This window comes from Falco punctatus (assembly GCF_963210335.1).
Source record: "Falco punctatus genome assembly, chromosome: 6".
Classification (NCBI taxonomy): Eukaryota; Metazoa; Chordata; class Aves; order Falconiformes; family Falconidae; genus Falco; species Falco punctatus.
The window spans coordinates 50,201,915-50,217,914 of record NC_137585.1 but is presented as its reverse complement, the minus strand read 5'-3'; the positions used below and the strand labels follow the sequence as shown (position 1 = coordinate 50,217,914).

The following is a 16,000-nucleotide window of genomic DNA, read 5'->3' as shown; positions in this document are numbered from 1 at the left end:
CCTAATTACAGTCTTAGTACAGTACAATACTGTACAAACACACTTGTTTAAAGATAACACTAGTTAAGCTTATTTTGCTATGGGCAATCCCAGCAAGCTTTAAAAACAAAAAGAATACGTTTGCTCACCAGGCAGATTTTTCCTATAACACAAATAGCAAATTCAATCTGGTGTTAAAAAAATTACTCCATTCTGAAAGCAGTTAAGAAGGGCATTTCCCCCTCAGCTTGACTTGTCAATCCTATTAAACCAAATTCTAATTAAGGGTAGAAAAGTGGCTATTTTATCTGCCAAATGAAAATAATTTAGTGCAAGTTAATGAGGGCTGGCTTATAACTGATTAGTCATTTTGATTCTCGCTTGTTACAGTGGTAGAAATTACCTTCAAAAGATACAGTAGGATCAGCAGTCATTTTCACACATTTGAGAAACAGAGCTTTCCCCTGTGACCAAATTAGCCAAGAAAATATCTGAAAACAGGAACAAGATAGGTGCAACAGCTTACAGCTAACTTGGAAAACATAAACTACTTTGAATAATAATAATAATATCATCTAACCTATTAAGACTTGGCAATCTTTTCTCCACATCACATTTGCAACAAGTAGAGATACTTGGCCTCATTAGTCAGAGTCTATGAGACAGGGAAGACCAGTCTCACAAATAGTTACTCGCGTGAGCAGCTTTCTCTTACCAAGCTATGGTGCCACACAAGACTGCTGACATGAAGATTTTCAAATCAAGTTTATACCTGACATCAGGTACATTTTTTGAAACTAAGCTCATTATAATGTGCAATGGCTAATGCTGCACAAGAACAACAAGCCCTACTAGCTCTTCACGAGTGGGTAAGGAGTTGCTCAGATGTTTCAGAAGACATCCCAGGACAGTTTGCATTCAGTGCACTAGGACACGGGAGTGCACACAGCAAATATACCTTAAAATACGTCACCTAAATCTGTTTTATTCTTAACATTCTGGATGACTACACAGCTGTGTAGGAGTTTGCATATCTCAGTAATTGTTTAAAAGCATTCAACACTGTAGTAGCAAGTGGTAATTCTAATTCTGTGGCAACTCACCTGGTGTTGACAGCCATACACAAATTGAGTGATGACATTTCATTTTCAACATTTTGTGTAAAGATAAACATACCAAACAGAAGTCCAAAGCCAGATCATTGGATGCTTGAAAACTCATTTTCTCATATGGACACAGGTACCCAAATGATCAACTGGCTTCAGAAAAATAAATTAAAAACAATTACATCAAAATTGAACTGGTCATCTTACTACCTCAAGAAACCAGATTTATGATGCATTTCATTCACATGAAGCAGATGGGTCTTTTCACATACTTGCCACCATTGCAACAAAATTATATAAAGTACTTTGGCTGAAAATGCTCCAAAGAGAGCAGCATGGTTTATTGTCAACATCAACCACTGATGTTACAATGAGAAATTACTTGGCTATTACTCTTCATGCTTAAATAATTTGATTTTGGTGTTATGACTTTACATAGATGACCTCCTCCAGAATCCAAAACAAAACCTGGAGAACAGAGGCATGAAAAAAGCATCTCCGTTTCAATATCAGAAAGCTAATGTCTGCAAGAAGTTTAGGCACTTAAGGGTTCAGAAACATACTCTACGCTTCTTAAGTACCTGAGCAGTTCCACCTGAACTTTAAATCTACCTTCAAGCCCCTAAATGACTTTGAAATCAGACCACAACAATTAGTTGCCCAAAAAATACAATGGTAACTCTGTAAACCACATACCAATACTTCTTTAAATTAACAATTTATATTCTACCTGAAACAAATCAGTGTTCGCTCTTGTCCCCTCTCTGCAATGATTTAGGACAGCTGCTGTATCGATATTTTTTAATATTTAGACTTGACATTGAAAAACACACAGTCTGCACTTATTGACATACTGTGGCACATGACACCTAATTTAAAGCAAGTCACATTGGCTCTGCATCGTACATTTTTATATTCACCTACATTTCCAGTTTACAAGGGAGTCTCAGTCATCAGTGAAAATTAATGAGGAGGTAACAAAATCAGAAAAAAATTTGGAGGTCTCCTGTAGCCTATTTACATGCAAGTTTCACAATGACAAAAAAAAAAAAAAAAAAAAATAAAGCTAGATCTTTACATAGGATTCTTTTACGATTCAGAGCTGTAGTTATATATAATTTTGTGACAAGCTTTTGTTATTAGCTGTATGTCCACAGCCAATATGATAAGATGTTCATCATGTTAATCGTATCCAGTTCACTGTGATGGAAGTGAGGGGCTCAAGGCCACATGCCCTCCTACCCATCAGAAAACTGCCACCTCACCTGCTCTAGTCCACTTGCACACAAAAGAGAAATTAATTTGGCCACCTCAGTCAGGATATTTCCTAAGCACTAGCTTTCAGTTGAGAACACAGATATTTCTGGTTTAAAACTGCACAGCAACTTCATTGCTCTTTAATTTTGCATAGTCCCCCTGAAGCACTTTGCTACTGAACAGCCTTTAATATGATTTGAAGCAGATACAACTCCAGGGCTTTCTCATCTTCATCACTTGTTTGTTTTGACCGTGACATTTATTCAATTAGAACTGATTTGCCAATCATGCACAATGCTTCTTAAAGTCCATTTCCGTACACCAGTGAATAGGCCCATCCAGTTAGTAATGATCTTTCCACACGCCCAAAGTAAAAACGTACAAAACTGAGGAGCATACAAAGCAGCCAAGGTGCCTGTCACAAAGCATCTGCTATTTTCTTTCCTACCATTGCTCTCAGTAAATGGAAATGAAGCAGATCTATGAAATGTCTTTTGGCAAATAATCAGCTCCAACATGGCCTAACTCTGTCAGATTAATCAGTTCCTTGAAATTCGCTTCATTGGAGGAATGACTCAAGTTTGTGAAAGCAGGATTCATCCCCCGATTATCACGTCAGCTCCTCCACAGCTGGAGAAGAGAGGAGAGCACACAGTCCCTATCGCACCCCTGTCACATGCTCAGTGATGGGAGAGAAGGACTTGTTAAGATTGTCAAGTACCATTCACGAATTTATGCCTGTGGAGTTGTTCCTCCTGGAAGACAACCAAATAACTCATACTTTTTGAAAATTGCTCATGACAGCTTTTCAGTCTGCTTCAGGCTGGCTCTCAGTGATGATTTGTATTTTCATATACTCCTCATACATTAAGAAATTTACACCTGTCGGGACCTGACAAAGTGTCTCCATCTTCAACCTTTTCAGGGAAATTCTTTGCTTGCAGACATTATCCAAATAAGTTTCTATCAGAATTCTGGGTGACATAACAGGTGGAAGTATAAGAAATATGCAGCAGACAAGCAGAGAATTTTAATGATAGACAGGGACTTCTGCGCTAGCATAAAAGGAATGGAAATTATAATACTGATCCTTGACACTTTTAAACTGCACGTGAAGCCCATGGGTAATTCTTCGGAGAAGACATAAATGTCAGTTACAAAACTTTCTTTACTACCCAGGTTGACGTCAGAATTTTTATTTCTATTTAAGGAATCAAGCTTAGGGTCAAACAAAGCAGCTCACTAAGCAAAAGTCCTGGTAAATAAGCAGGAGGAGGATGGTCATTCCCACCGGTACGTTCGTTGATAGCAAAACAGACATTTCTATCCTCCAGCCACAGTGCCAGAAGAGGGGTGCAGGGGGACCCTTGGGCGCAGGGCTTCCTGTGCATTCAGCCAAGCTGACACACAGAAAGACAGACACTTACTACTCATCACAAAAATACTACACTTTTGAGAACCTTTTAGAAAAAAAAATGTGAGCTTTGTGGCTCAGGTTCAGTATTATGTCAAGTAGCACAGTGCTAAATCCAAGTATTTCAGTCAGAAGACACCTTAGCGGCATTCCCAGCTCAGACAATACATGCTCGCTGTGTTGCACACTGGCTCCTTCAACAGGCTTACGTATCCACAAATCCTTCCCTTCATCTCCCCTTTCCTTCAGCCCCAGGAGGATTTTGCTTTTTGACTGTGCTCCAAACACTTCATTTTCTCAAGAGAGACCACATTTACAGGAAGGCAGGGTGACGTGCTGCTGGGAGGTCACATCATGGCTTTTGTAAGAAAAACAGTGTGGGATGGCTGGGGTTGCTGCATGGCAGAGGCTGACATAATTTGGGATGGTAGCACGAAGGGAAGCAAGCATCCCTCAGGGTTTGTTTCCAGCCTCCTTTGAGTGCTGGCTGAATGAAGACCCAAGGCAGGATGATGAGGAGGGCTGCTTCCCTTGCCTTTTGGCAGCAGAAGGATGAAGAAAGGTCAGTAGCGCTGGCAGTTTTGTTATGCTTCATTGAGCAGAAGGCAAAAGATCAAGTGCCCACCCTGTTCGCCTGTCCCACTCCACACCCACTCTCAATCCACCCACAAAAGGATTCAGTGGGCAAAAGAAAAGGAAGATGATGCTGCAGCTGGAAAGGGCCGCAGGGCAGCACCATGCTTCTCCTGGCTCCCTTCCTGGGACAGCAAACATTCGTCTTCTCCCTAACATCTTAAGGCAAGTTATTCCACCCCTGTCCCTGCTGCAACTAACTATAGCAGCACTGCTGGGCAGTAATACTTAATTACCATTGCTTTTACAGTTTAATAAATGGATGGCTTACCAACGCTAAAAAGACACAATTTGTCAACTGTAAATTAATGTTATTCAAATTAACTTTGGACCATAAAGAGGCCTTTCAATGTCACTCATTCATTCAACATTTACTGCCCTTATTTTGTAACTAATATGCAAACTGCTGAATTATTTGATTTCTTCAATCTTTTTTAATTCTTTATTACTTGGTATCTTCTATTGTACTTGAATGGTCTATCACGCCCAGCTCTTCCAAATAAAGGGATCTGTTAAAAGAAAAGGCCTGGCTGACCACTCAACAGATTCATTTTCCTCTTGCTGCAAGCCTCTCTTCTCCCTCTGATTCCATAAGGAACCAAACGTCTGATATGTATATTAGCTCCTGAACTGCCTTCTTTTGCTTAGGCAAGATGTGCAAGACGGCTAGCCCAGCAAGTTTTAAAGGTAAAGTTAACTATAACATACATGCACACACTACTGGAGTTAGAGGTGCTCATATACTTGCTTCAAAGTTTCTGAAAAGGTCACTTCAGTCCTAAAGGCAGTTAAACCAACCCCTTAACAGCACAGCCAGCTGCTGTTGGCATTACCTTTTCCAAAAGGCCACTTTCAGGTTCAGGCTACCAAATGAAGATTTCCGCTTTATTTCATTCAGAAATGCTTAAAAAATTTAAAGCTGTTGTGCACAAAGCTTTCCCAGGTTAATTGCCACATTTAGACAGTTTTAATGAAAACACTGCTTTACCTAACTGGGACAGTATTTCATCACATGCAACAGGAAGCATTTCTTTCAGGTTTCATTTTTCTTCGAAAAACCTCAGAGAAGAGCAGTTTCTCCTTAAAAGAAGGCAGTTGCCAAGCACTGATGTAAAAGGTGAAATATCTGAATACATGCACAAACAAATACAAAATTATATCATCCTGTATCAAGTGACTGTTTGCAATTTATTTAATTAAAAAATAATAAATATTTGTAAGTGGAGACAGACTTCTGTTCAAAGATACAGCAGTCTGTCAGGCATGGCACAGCTGATGAACACCTGCTCTAATTCTATATACAGCGTAAAGCATAATTGTTTTGTCATTCTTGCTTATCTAGGGGAGCCTCATTGCATGATCTGAGGATATGCTGACATAAAGGCTAGAAAATATTTTGAAATTGGCCTGAACACCATACAATGAAAAGGCATGGATGAAGGCAAAAAGACATGAAAACAAAACAAAGCAAACAATAGAAGAAGTGTGACTAAGTACCATGGGATTTTATCCACTCTTTTTTAAGTGATATCTTTATTTGTGTTGGGAAAAGAAATGAAACTCCTTGTTAATGTCATAAGTAGGCATTATTACACTGGGGAAAATCCAAAACACCATGAAACGGAAAAAAATAACGCACCCCAAAATATGTAAGGGAAGTGAGTGAAATGAAAAATATGGGCAAAATACAGAATGAGAGTAAATGCAGCTATGGTCAAATTGACAGTGGACGAAAGGAAGAGCCACATGAACAGAAGTGCTGACAAAGAGGTTAAAAATGACTGTTGCAAATGAAGTGATGGTGAGTGAGAGCAGCTAATTGAGCATGTTTGTTATATAGGAATGCAAAAATACATGTTTGTCACCATCAGTGAATGATTCGTGCACATTCATTAGCAACATTCACTTCTTTCTAATAAACTGATATCTTTATATTTCAAACACTGAAAACTTACCTCTGATTTTTGAATAGAGGAGATAAGCTTCCTTTCTTCTCCCCAAAATTATTAAACCAAACCCCCTAGAGCAGCTATAGTGCAGTAGTGTGAGTGATCAGTTCACCTACAGAGATTGAAAGGCAGTTTGAAAGCCACCAGGGTGAAAGCCAAGATACAAATATAACTTGTATTTTTTTTACTCAGTCTACACAGATTTGGATCAATCAAGAGATTTAAAGTAGCTTTTGGTTTGGCTAGGACTAAATCCTCATGTCCTCTATTCAAATATCTCCACTACTTTGTTACTCATGTGCTCAACTACTTCATTACATCATGTCTGTAATGAGACAGTAAAATTCACAAGCATTAAATTTTTTTCAAGTTACTTTTTTTTTCTTTTCCCAATTTTTATTTTATGGTGCTTCTTATGCTTTTGCTAGATTAAAAAAAAAAAAAACCTAAGGCAGACAGCAGCTTAGCAGTACTTGATCATCCCAAATTATTCCTCCTGTTTCTATTCAACCAATACACAGTAGCTGAAAATTATCTCAGCACAAGAAATCCACTGTTAAAAGGGGAAATAAGAAATAATAATTTATTTCAGCAGAGCATCATTAATTACTATAACTAATACAAAATGCTGGGTTTTGTGTTAGGGTTTTTTTAAATCAGCCTAACAGACAATTGAAATAGGTTTGAACAGAATATTGCCCCAATGCCAAAAATCAGGAATAACATCTTTCATTGGTGAGTTTATTAGGTGAATCACTGAAGAGAAAAGCAATCCAAATCAGTATTGTTAGCATCCCAATTTAAATCTGTTTCCCTGATAGAAAGCAACTTGTTTTCTCCCAAGGTCACAGAGGCTCTTCAGACTGCAAACAGAATAAAATGGGTTGGGTTGGAAGGGACCTTAAAGATCATCTAGCTCCAAGCAGATGCAAGAGAGTCTGGCGGCACAATTCCCTCCTCAGCAGCAGAGGCAGCCAGGATGAGCTTTAGTGACTGCTTGGTCTCCAGTGCAACCCAAGTAGAGAATTGCTCTCCATTTCCTAGCTGAACTGCCTTTGACCAACAGAGTATACTACAGCCTTACAACTAGGCGCTTGAAATCAAGAGATGCTAGCCTGGTAACAGGCTTTATAAGTACCTAAAAGGGGCAAAACACAGTCACAGACACATTCCCTGAAAATATGGTGTGCCAAAGGAGTCAGTGCCAGCACTGCAGCAGGGAGATTCCCCCATAGCCACCACCACACCTGCAGCCTCCGAGTGAGCCCAGCCCTGGGAGACAGCCTATTGCCCCACCTAGGCTTCCTTGCAAAGAAACACATTCCAAGGACAGAAAGAAAAGTTCCCCATGCTGTGTGCCTGTAAAACAGGACACACTAGGGATCAGCAGCATGAGGTGACTGTTTTACTGCAGCTTGAAGTATACTTGCTAGCAAACCATCAGCACACTACTTCACAAATAAGTGGTTGCTTCTCATTAATGTGCCACTGTGGTGCTACACTAACAGGAGGCAGGGGAGAAGCAGACAGTCCAGGTGCAACATAGATGAGATAATGGATAACCTGCAAAACAAGGGGGATATTTGTGGGGTCAATTCGTGTGTTGAAAATGAGAAGTCTGAGTCACCACTTTGCAACTCCAGTGTTGTGCCGACAAGACCTACTGGGAAGTTCTCCTGGACCACACTGCCTAAACTCCTCTGCAACACCAGTTTCACAGGTCACAAGATCAAATGGACAGTATTTGTGAAAGATGAAGAAATAAGGACACAATGATAACATATCTGCTTCCACCTTTTGTGATATTTTCATTTTTTGAGTCAAATTGTCTGACATAAATCCAGTCAGAGTTGGATGAAATGTATAAAAACCCAGGAAAGGGAAGAGGGAAAATGCTAGAATATGGCAGGGGAAACCAGCACAGAACTACCAGTACTACTTCAGGATTAAGTCTTTACAGGCACATAAATGCACAAGTCAGGATACTCCACATTTATCCATGTCTAATCGCTTCAGTGTCCATCGTCCTCCTCAGGTCAAAAATGCCCAGGGGATTCTTTACCTTTTTCCTGCAGGACTGGTTGCAGCATTTTGTCCATTCTTCATTATTTCTTAAGATTTATAGCAGAACTTGCTCCCTTACAGACATAAAAAGTCTTTTCATTGAAGGTGACAAGACTTCTACCAGGAAAAAGGAACTCCCTCTGCTTTGTCATATTGGGACATTCATTTGAGGGGTATACAGCCCATTTTTCTTGTTTGTGTCTAGAAGCTTAAAAAAACCTCCAAAGTAATTATAAGGTCCCCAACAAAAAGATATGAAGCAGCTGGAACAATTCTTGAGATCCCCTCTCTCTGCCCTTAACACTGGACAGGACTACTAACACGAATCAGCCTTTATTCCCTTCCTTGAATGTCATGCCATTGACACTGAACTGCCACACAGTTTTAACAAATGAAGGAGGAGGATATATAGCAAAGGCCCTTAAATCCCCAGAGTACTCCAGCTATCCATTTGCCAGAGGAGAATAGGAAGCTCTTCCTGCTGAGAGCCAGGCCATCAATTCCTGAGGAACAGACACCCTCAGTGATAGCAAGCTCTACTCTCATGGCTGGGTAGAAAACCTTCCCAACATGAGCCTCTATTCACCACTGGGTCTGCAGCCAGGCAAGCATGACACCTCTGCTCCTCCTCATAACTTCTCAGAGAAGCAACAGAGAGGAGTTAACAAACCAGAGAATGGCAGAAGAATTGCTCTAGTCTGGGGATATCAGCCTTGCCCAATAAAACAGCACTCAGCAGGCACCATTACTGGGGAAGGACAAATGATCTGGTGTATAATACGACACTGTTTCTCCTCCCAGGGCAACCAAGTATTTGAAAAAACAAATTAGACCCTCTAGGATCAAAGAAAGAGAGGAAAGGGAAAAATATCAACATTTTCCCTCTTTCCCAGGAACCAAGGTGGGGCTCCTTGTCCCAAGTCTGCTAAAGCATACAAAATCCTTAACTAAGCAAAGGAATTCACAAATGAAAATTTAATAGAAACTCCTGTACCTGTCTTATTCCTTACAACGGAAACAAACTATTCAGATTTGGTCTAGCTTTTCACTGCTCCAGTCATTAGAAACTTTATTTCTCTGCATAGCACATGCCTAATAATTTTTTTCAAGCCTCAGGACAGTACAAATGCCTCTGGTGGAAATCTTCACAGGGTGAGTTATATCTACTATCTTTCCAGGAGATAATCAGGGAGGCTCTCTTCCTCATGCAGAATGCCACACAAAGGGGTTTTACAACCAGATATGCTCAGCAGAAAACACAGTGTGAACATAGATCTCCCCTCAGAGTTTGAAGCATAGTACAAAACAATGCCATGTATTTAAAGGTAATAAAGCAATCATGATCAAAATGCCTGTGTCTTTAGCTCATCTTTTTTTATACTTTGCACTGACTGCAATCATAATCTTAGTTTTGAGGCTGATCCTTGTTTAATACCAAATGAATCCACCTTCTATTCTTTCCATCCAAAATGGACTTGGTGATTGTTAATAGGAGATTCAAAGCAAACAGCAAGATGTCATTTGTCATTTCTCTTTTCAGCACCAAAGAAGTGACTGGCAACTGAAAAAATGGATTATACAGAGCGTTGGCACTGGCTTCATTCACACTTCTGGCCTTTACACAATAGTTGCTTTCCGATTACAGAACCATGGACTGCATAAAATAATTTACAAACCACTTTTGAAATTGTTCCTCCAAAGCTACTTGCCAGTTTTCTTTCTAATATATTTTGAATTAAATAAGCCAGTTTCTTAATAAGATTTAAAATTATGAACCATATCTTTTTGCGAAGAAAGCAAAGAAGCACATGCCTAAAAGTTACCGATAAGCATTCCTGTCCTGGCAAAAAGAACACATACTATCTACATTAAGCTAACTACTGACAGAAGACGTCTTCACAACAATTATTTTCAGAAAGATTGTTTCCCCCCACTGTGGCAAGTTTCTGTGGTCACAGAACCTTTCTTTTACCAGAGTAATATTTAAGCTTCTATCTTTCTTTGTCTACTATTTCTGCTCTGTCAAACCTAGTAATACCCTTTTTATTGCTAAAGCCTTATAAAAAGAAACAGGTTATCCAAAAAGGAAACATTATGGTTTATCCCATTAAACACAGTAAAACTTTAAATCTCACATAAAAATAGGTCATCCAATTACATGGTAAAAGCGACATTTTTTCATTGTCCAGTACACAATATATTTACAGGAAAATTACCAGAAACCCCTCAGCTGTATCAGAACTGAACCTTATATTTAGATGCAGTCATATATTACTGCTGATAATGTGATGTCAGTGAATAGATTGGAATTTTTCACTGTCCTTTATCAAGATAAATTGTTCTGTCAATAGCAAATGGCTGGCAAGTATTAACACTCTGCACACTATATGACTTTTCATTCCAAGCAAAAATTGTATTTAATGCTTTTGCACAAAATCTATGGCCGTGACTATCCCTATTACCTATTTAACTACCTTTTAAAAGGAGGATTTATTTCTGCAAATTAGGATCTGGGTAACAAGACGGTATCATGCATCATAAACTTTAAGTCAATACAAGGCAGGACACTTCAGTTGGAATGGGGAAATACCTTCCTCTCATTGCTTGGTCATCCAATAGCATTACCAAGCTGTGGTGGGAGCAGCTGCTCAGAGCAGAACTTTATCTTGGCGTTCTTCCACCTACACTGCCACCGCATCCCACAGTAGCAATTTGCTCATTGGCCTATTACTTTCAATAGGTATTCCAGTAATTGGCTATTTCACACTTGTAAGGCTTGAATTGGCAGAGTGCAAAGGGCAGGCAACCAGCCTGTCAGGGTCCTGCAAGCCGGTCGTCCATCAATTATCATCAGCTTTTACACGAATGAGCAAATGCTTTGAAACCTTGTTGGTTTGGATCAACTTTGCTGTGAGTGTAATTTATCCTCAAACCATGTTAAGCTCCTATCTGAAGAACAAGGAGGTTGCTATGGAGTGAGTAACATGTTTGTTGGTTGGCACGTGCTGGAGCAGGAGGTGGTGGGTGGGGGGGACGTTGTTGATTATCTGGAGGATTGCAGCTTCTACTGGGTTCTGTGGCCACCTGCTGTCCTACACCCGCTTCCTTTGCCAAGAAATACTCCAAGCAGACAAATACAGTTTATTTTATAAATGATGATTTCAAAGAAAAAAAGATCTTGCCTACAGCAGCCTGGGAAGGCTGGGGACACCTTTGAGGCAAATCGTTCCACATCTGCATTTATGACAGAGAGAAACATACCTGGAAGAAAAACAGGATTAAAGCATTCAGGTAGATTAGAAAGTTAGAGTGATCATAACACTAACCACTTTTCTGCATTAACCCAACAGTCCAAGAGGCTCCATCTGTGACAAAGAAGTCAGAACTGAACTCTCACATTTCCTGCAGCATTTTATTCTGCATCTTTTCATGCCAGGTTTTTTCATTACCACTATTTAAAAAGCAAAAAGGCATTCATTTTTGCCAATCTTATTTCCTATTCACTAGCCACTAGGTGGCCCAATTCTAGGTAATACAATTTATTATAAGGTCTCTGGGGTTTATTATCTACCCACTTCTTGTACAATTATCTACCCACTTCTTGTACAAACAACCTGTACAACTCCTTCCCAAAGGCCAGTTTGATCTGTTGACCAACCAAGAGGTCTCTCATCTAGCAACTACCCGCCTTGAGCAAAGTAGACAAACCATAGACATTTAAAAATAAACAAAGTAATCTATTTTATGTGTGAATAAAATCCCAAGTACTTACAAAAGATGAGAAAAAAACCACATACATGTTAAGAGCAAAGTGATTTAGAAAGCTGCTAAGGTTGTTCAAAAATCAATTTCAAACTTCGAGAGAACATGACTAAGGCTCTTAATAAATCCGCCTCCAAATGGATCTAAGAGTTACGCACCCTTACTAGTTGAATAAATGAAGTGACACTGAAGCATATCTAATTGCAATACATCACAAGATAATCTGTCAAGCCCCAAGTGTTCAGGTCCTGTCACCCTTCTTCATCCATTATTTATACACAACCTTCATTGCCAGTGAAATCCTTATGAAGTATAGCTTGGCATCCAAATGCAGCCGTTTTAGCCACTCAGCAGATACAATCAGGAATCAAACCCGTACAAACTCTCCAAAATAGCTGTTATTTTGCTGGAGAGAGAGTTCAGAACAGAACAAACACCCCAAAGCTACAAGCGTTTTCTGCTTTGCTTAAGGAGATCTACCCACCCCTGTGTCTTTGCAGTGGACACTGTGGTATGCCCTGCTGCCAAAGCTTGCTTTATATCCCATTTCAAGATACTACCTGGGGCCCCCACAGCCTTTGTTTCTTTACCCTATTTTAGATGGAAAAGCTTGCCTAGGAACACATCTCAGTGCTCTTAACAGCATCTGCTATGGTAATAGGCAAGGAAACTAATGGAGCAGTGCAATATTTTTTACTCCAAACTTGCCAAAGATGTGTGAAGGGCAAACAGTTGGACATATTTACACACATTCATGATCCAGAAAGTCTCAGTTCAGCAGCTGCTGCAGCAAAGGCAATCCTTCCCTGTTAGCTCGCTCGGCGAGCAGAGCTCTGCTTTGCATCCTGCTGAGAGTGATGGGCGGTTTGCAGGGGAAGCCTTCGGAGCAATAGCTGGGCTGGGGATTTTTTGCTGACTCTCATCTTAGTGACTGAAGTCACAAATTCTTAATCACCACTTTATCACAGAAAAAACAGGGGTTCCTCCCCTTGTTATTCTTCCCCCAAGACACACACAAACACTTTTTGAATGTGAGAATAAAGATGCACCTTTCACAGTACTTCAGGGGTTCAGCCAGGACCTCTGCTTAACTCATGAGGCTGCAATAACCACCCCAATCTGCTTCAGGCATGCTGCACTAGAAAATTAAAGGTGCTGTAAATTACACGGCTATATTCTTCCCACAGCCCAATTAAAGGCTTTATTATTTGTCAATAAAGTACAAAATAAAAAAGGTATCCTCCAGATAAGGCAGCTGTTGCCATTTGGCTCTGGTGAGCCTTTATTTGTGTTCCATAAGTTTGCAGCATGAAAGTTGCTGATAGGCCATGTGCATTATTACCAAATGCCCCGTGGAAACTGCTTGTGTCCCCAGGGCCAAGTCCTCAATAGCACGTCTTTTCCAGTAGGCAAGCAGTCTATTCATAGGCAGCACGATTTGTGTTATCGCTTTCTGCCTTTGTAGCTCTGAAACAGCAGACGCTGCCTCCCCGTTAACACAGCATCCTCCAGCAGCCACAGAACCCTGTCCTGAGCCAGTACCTGCTCTGTCTGCCTCTTGGTACGATGGCTGTTCTATGCAGGGGTGGCCAGAGAGATCAGTAAGATTCTTCCCTTGTATACTCAAAAGGAAACAGGACCAGGCCCCTGAGCAATACCTTCACCCTGCTGAGAGTTGCTATTGCTCATTCCTAGGCTAAAAAGGTTGGATGCTACTGTCTCTGATGCCCATATTCCCTCCCTTCCAGCTGCCCAGCAGTAACTCTGCACAGAGCTGAAGCCTCTCTCTTCTTCCTCATCACCCATTTGCACTGACTTAATTAAAACATGATTTTTTAATTTTTAAATGTAAAGAACAATGGCTCGTGGGCTCTTACTACGGCTGTATGTTTTCATCCCCAGGAACTGCTAACAGCCCTCAGGAAGCAAGTCATTAAGACATCAACACAGCACTCCCACAGTTTAATGTGAGCAATTCTCTCCCCTTCCTCAGCTTTTTTAATTTCAGGCACTTCCTACTTCCTATTTGGGCTTCTGAGTGATACGTGTGTAATCAGTGAAAAAAGACATTAACATCCACAAGGCACTCTTCAGACATCAAAAAAATCAAGCTATGCAATTCTGCTTGCTGCTTCTTGTAATTACAACATTAATTTCTTACTTTTGGGGGAAAACAAAACTCCTGTATATCACAGATGATGGCCAGAGCTAAAAATTAATTTAAGATGATAATGCTACATGAAAATAAAAACCTATTCTGATTGAATTTCAAGGACTCTTCAGTTTAACTAGCTTCAAGAGTCCTTTTTTTGATCATAATAAAATTATTTGCCATATGGTTCAGATGCTTGTGATCCTCTCTCAATGAGAGGATTATGCATGAGATATAATGCCTACTGTAGCTGCAGCCAAGCACACAGCTGGCTCTGATAATGCCAACAAATGGCTTCATCTATCTCAATGTCACGTAGGAGCTGGTGCGATGTGAATCAGCCCAGAGTACAATTAAAATCTACATCATCTGTGAGAAAGGTGATGGAGGTTCTGACATCAGAGCTGTGCCAGATTCATCCTCTTTCCATTGTAACAGAAGAAACATGTTGCCCCTTTCACCCTGTCACTCTAATGATGTGCTTCGCACATCCCTTCCGGTGCACATTAAAGGTAGTAAATCAGGGAGACTCCTATTTAAAAGCTTCGCCTTTATCTGACATTCAGTAACGAGAACAATTTCTAAATTTAAGTTAAGTGTATGCCTTGTTCCTCACTCTGTGATGAGATAATGCCATTTGAAGTCTGCAAGTGAAATATGCGTAGAGGAGTTTATGATCCATATGGCCCCAAACTGTGACAGTATGCAAGAATTTCCTTGGTTTAGTTCCACAATATTTAGTCACACTAATAAAACCAGGCTTGCACATCCATTTCTTCCCCCAAACCAAATTTTATTGCAAAAAATGGCCATAATTCACAACAAACAAGCCTGACATCAAGACAACTGATGAACCTTCTCTTTTAGGTTTTTAAAGCTAGTGGGGGACTCGTGCAATGATTTTGTTTTATTGTTATATTCATTAAAGGGAAAACCCACAGATATGTTTTATTAGCATTTTCAATGACAATGTAAATACAAGACATAATTACTTATGCCTGGCTCTCAAATTTTATTACAAGCCAGGGTTCTATTAAAATATTTCAAGCCTCTGGACATCAGAAATGTAAAAGCTTGTCTGGTGGAACATGGCAAGACACTAGCTAATGCTGTTTTCTCCTTTCCGTCAGTTTAGCTGCATCAGTTTGCGTGGCACATTGCAAATGGTATCGCTAATCAATGCAATGTAGGCACTGGAAAATAAAGATACGCAGTTTTACACTCACTCGTGATCTTTACTGGGTTTGAGATGTAATCAAAGTCTATTTAAAAATCTTTAATCACACAATATCCATGCAGACCATTTTCAACTATCTCCTGGTTAGGAATTAAGTCCAAGTCCCTGTGCATGCCCCTTAATTACACTGATGAATGTATTTTTGAACACTCGTGTTTTGTTCTAAACAAGACAAAACACATCACATTTGACTTTCCACTGTGTTACTCTAGCTTAATGCCATTTGTCACAATGGTGTTACACTATGACAAAACTAATGATATGCAAGTATTAAAGTATTATGTTGTGCACCAATATCAAAAATCTAAATCCAGGAACATAACACTGAGTCTTTCTCTATATGAAAACCAGCACCTTGCTGCTTTCTGTTAAGCAGCCAATGATAATAGAAGGCTTTGCCCACACACCAGCCTGCACATCTGTAATAACATTGCTCTATTGAGTTGA

General features: G+C 39.9%; 1 protein-coding gene and 1 long non-coding RNA gene across 3 annotated transcripts in view; one reads left to right on the top strand and one right to left on the bottom strand.

Annotated features, from left to right (window-relative positions):
• LOC308065762 overlaps positions 1-16,000 on the top strand; it is a 541,432-nt gene that overhangs the window by 249,700 nt on the left and 275,732 nt on the right. The gene's annotated exons all lie outside the window — the stretch shown is intronic.
• The window catches only part of PDZRN4 (PDZ domain containing ring finger 4), a 259,477-nt gene that overhangs the window by 130,788 nt on the left and 112,689 nt on the right, over positions 1-16,000 (bottom strand). The gene's annotated exons all lie outside the window — the stretch shown is intronic.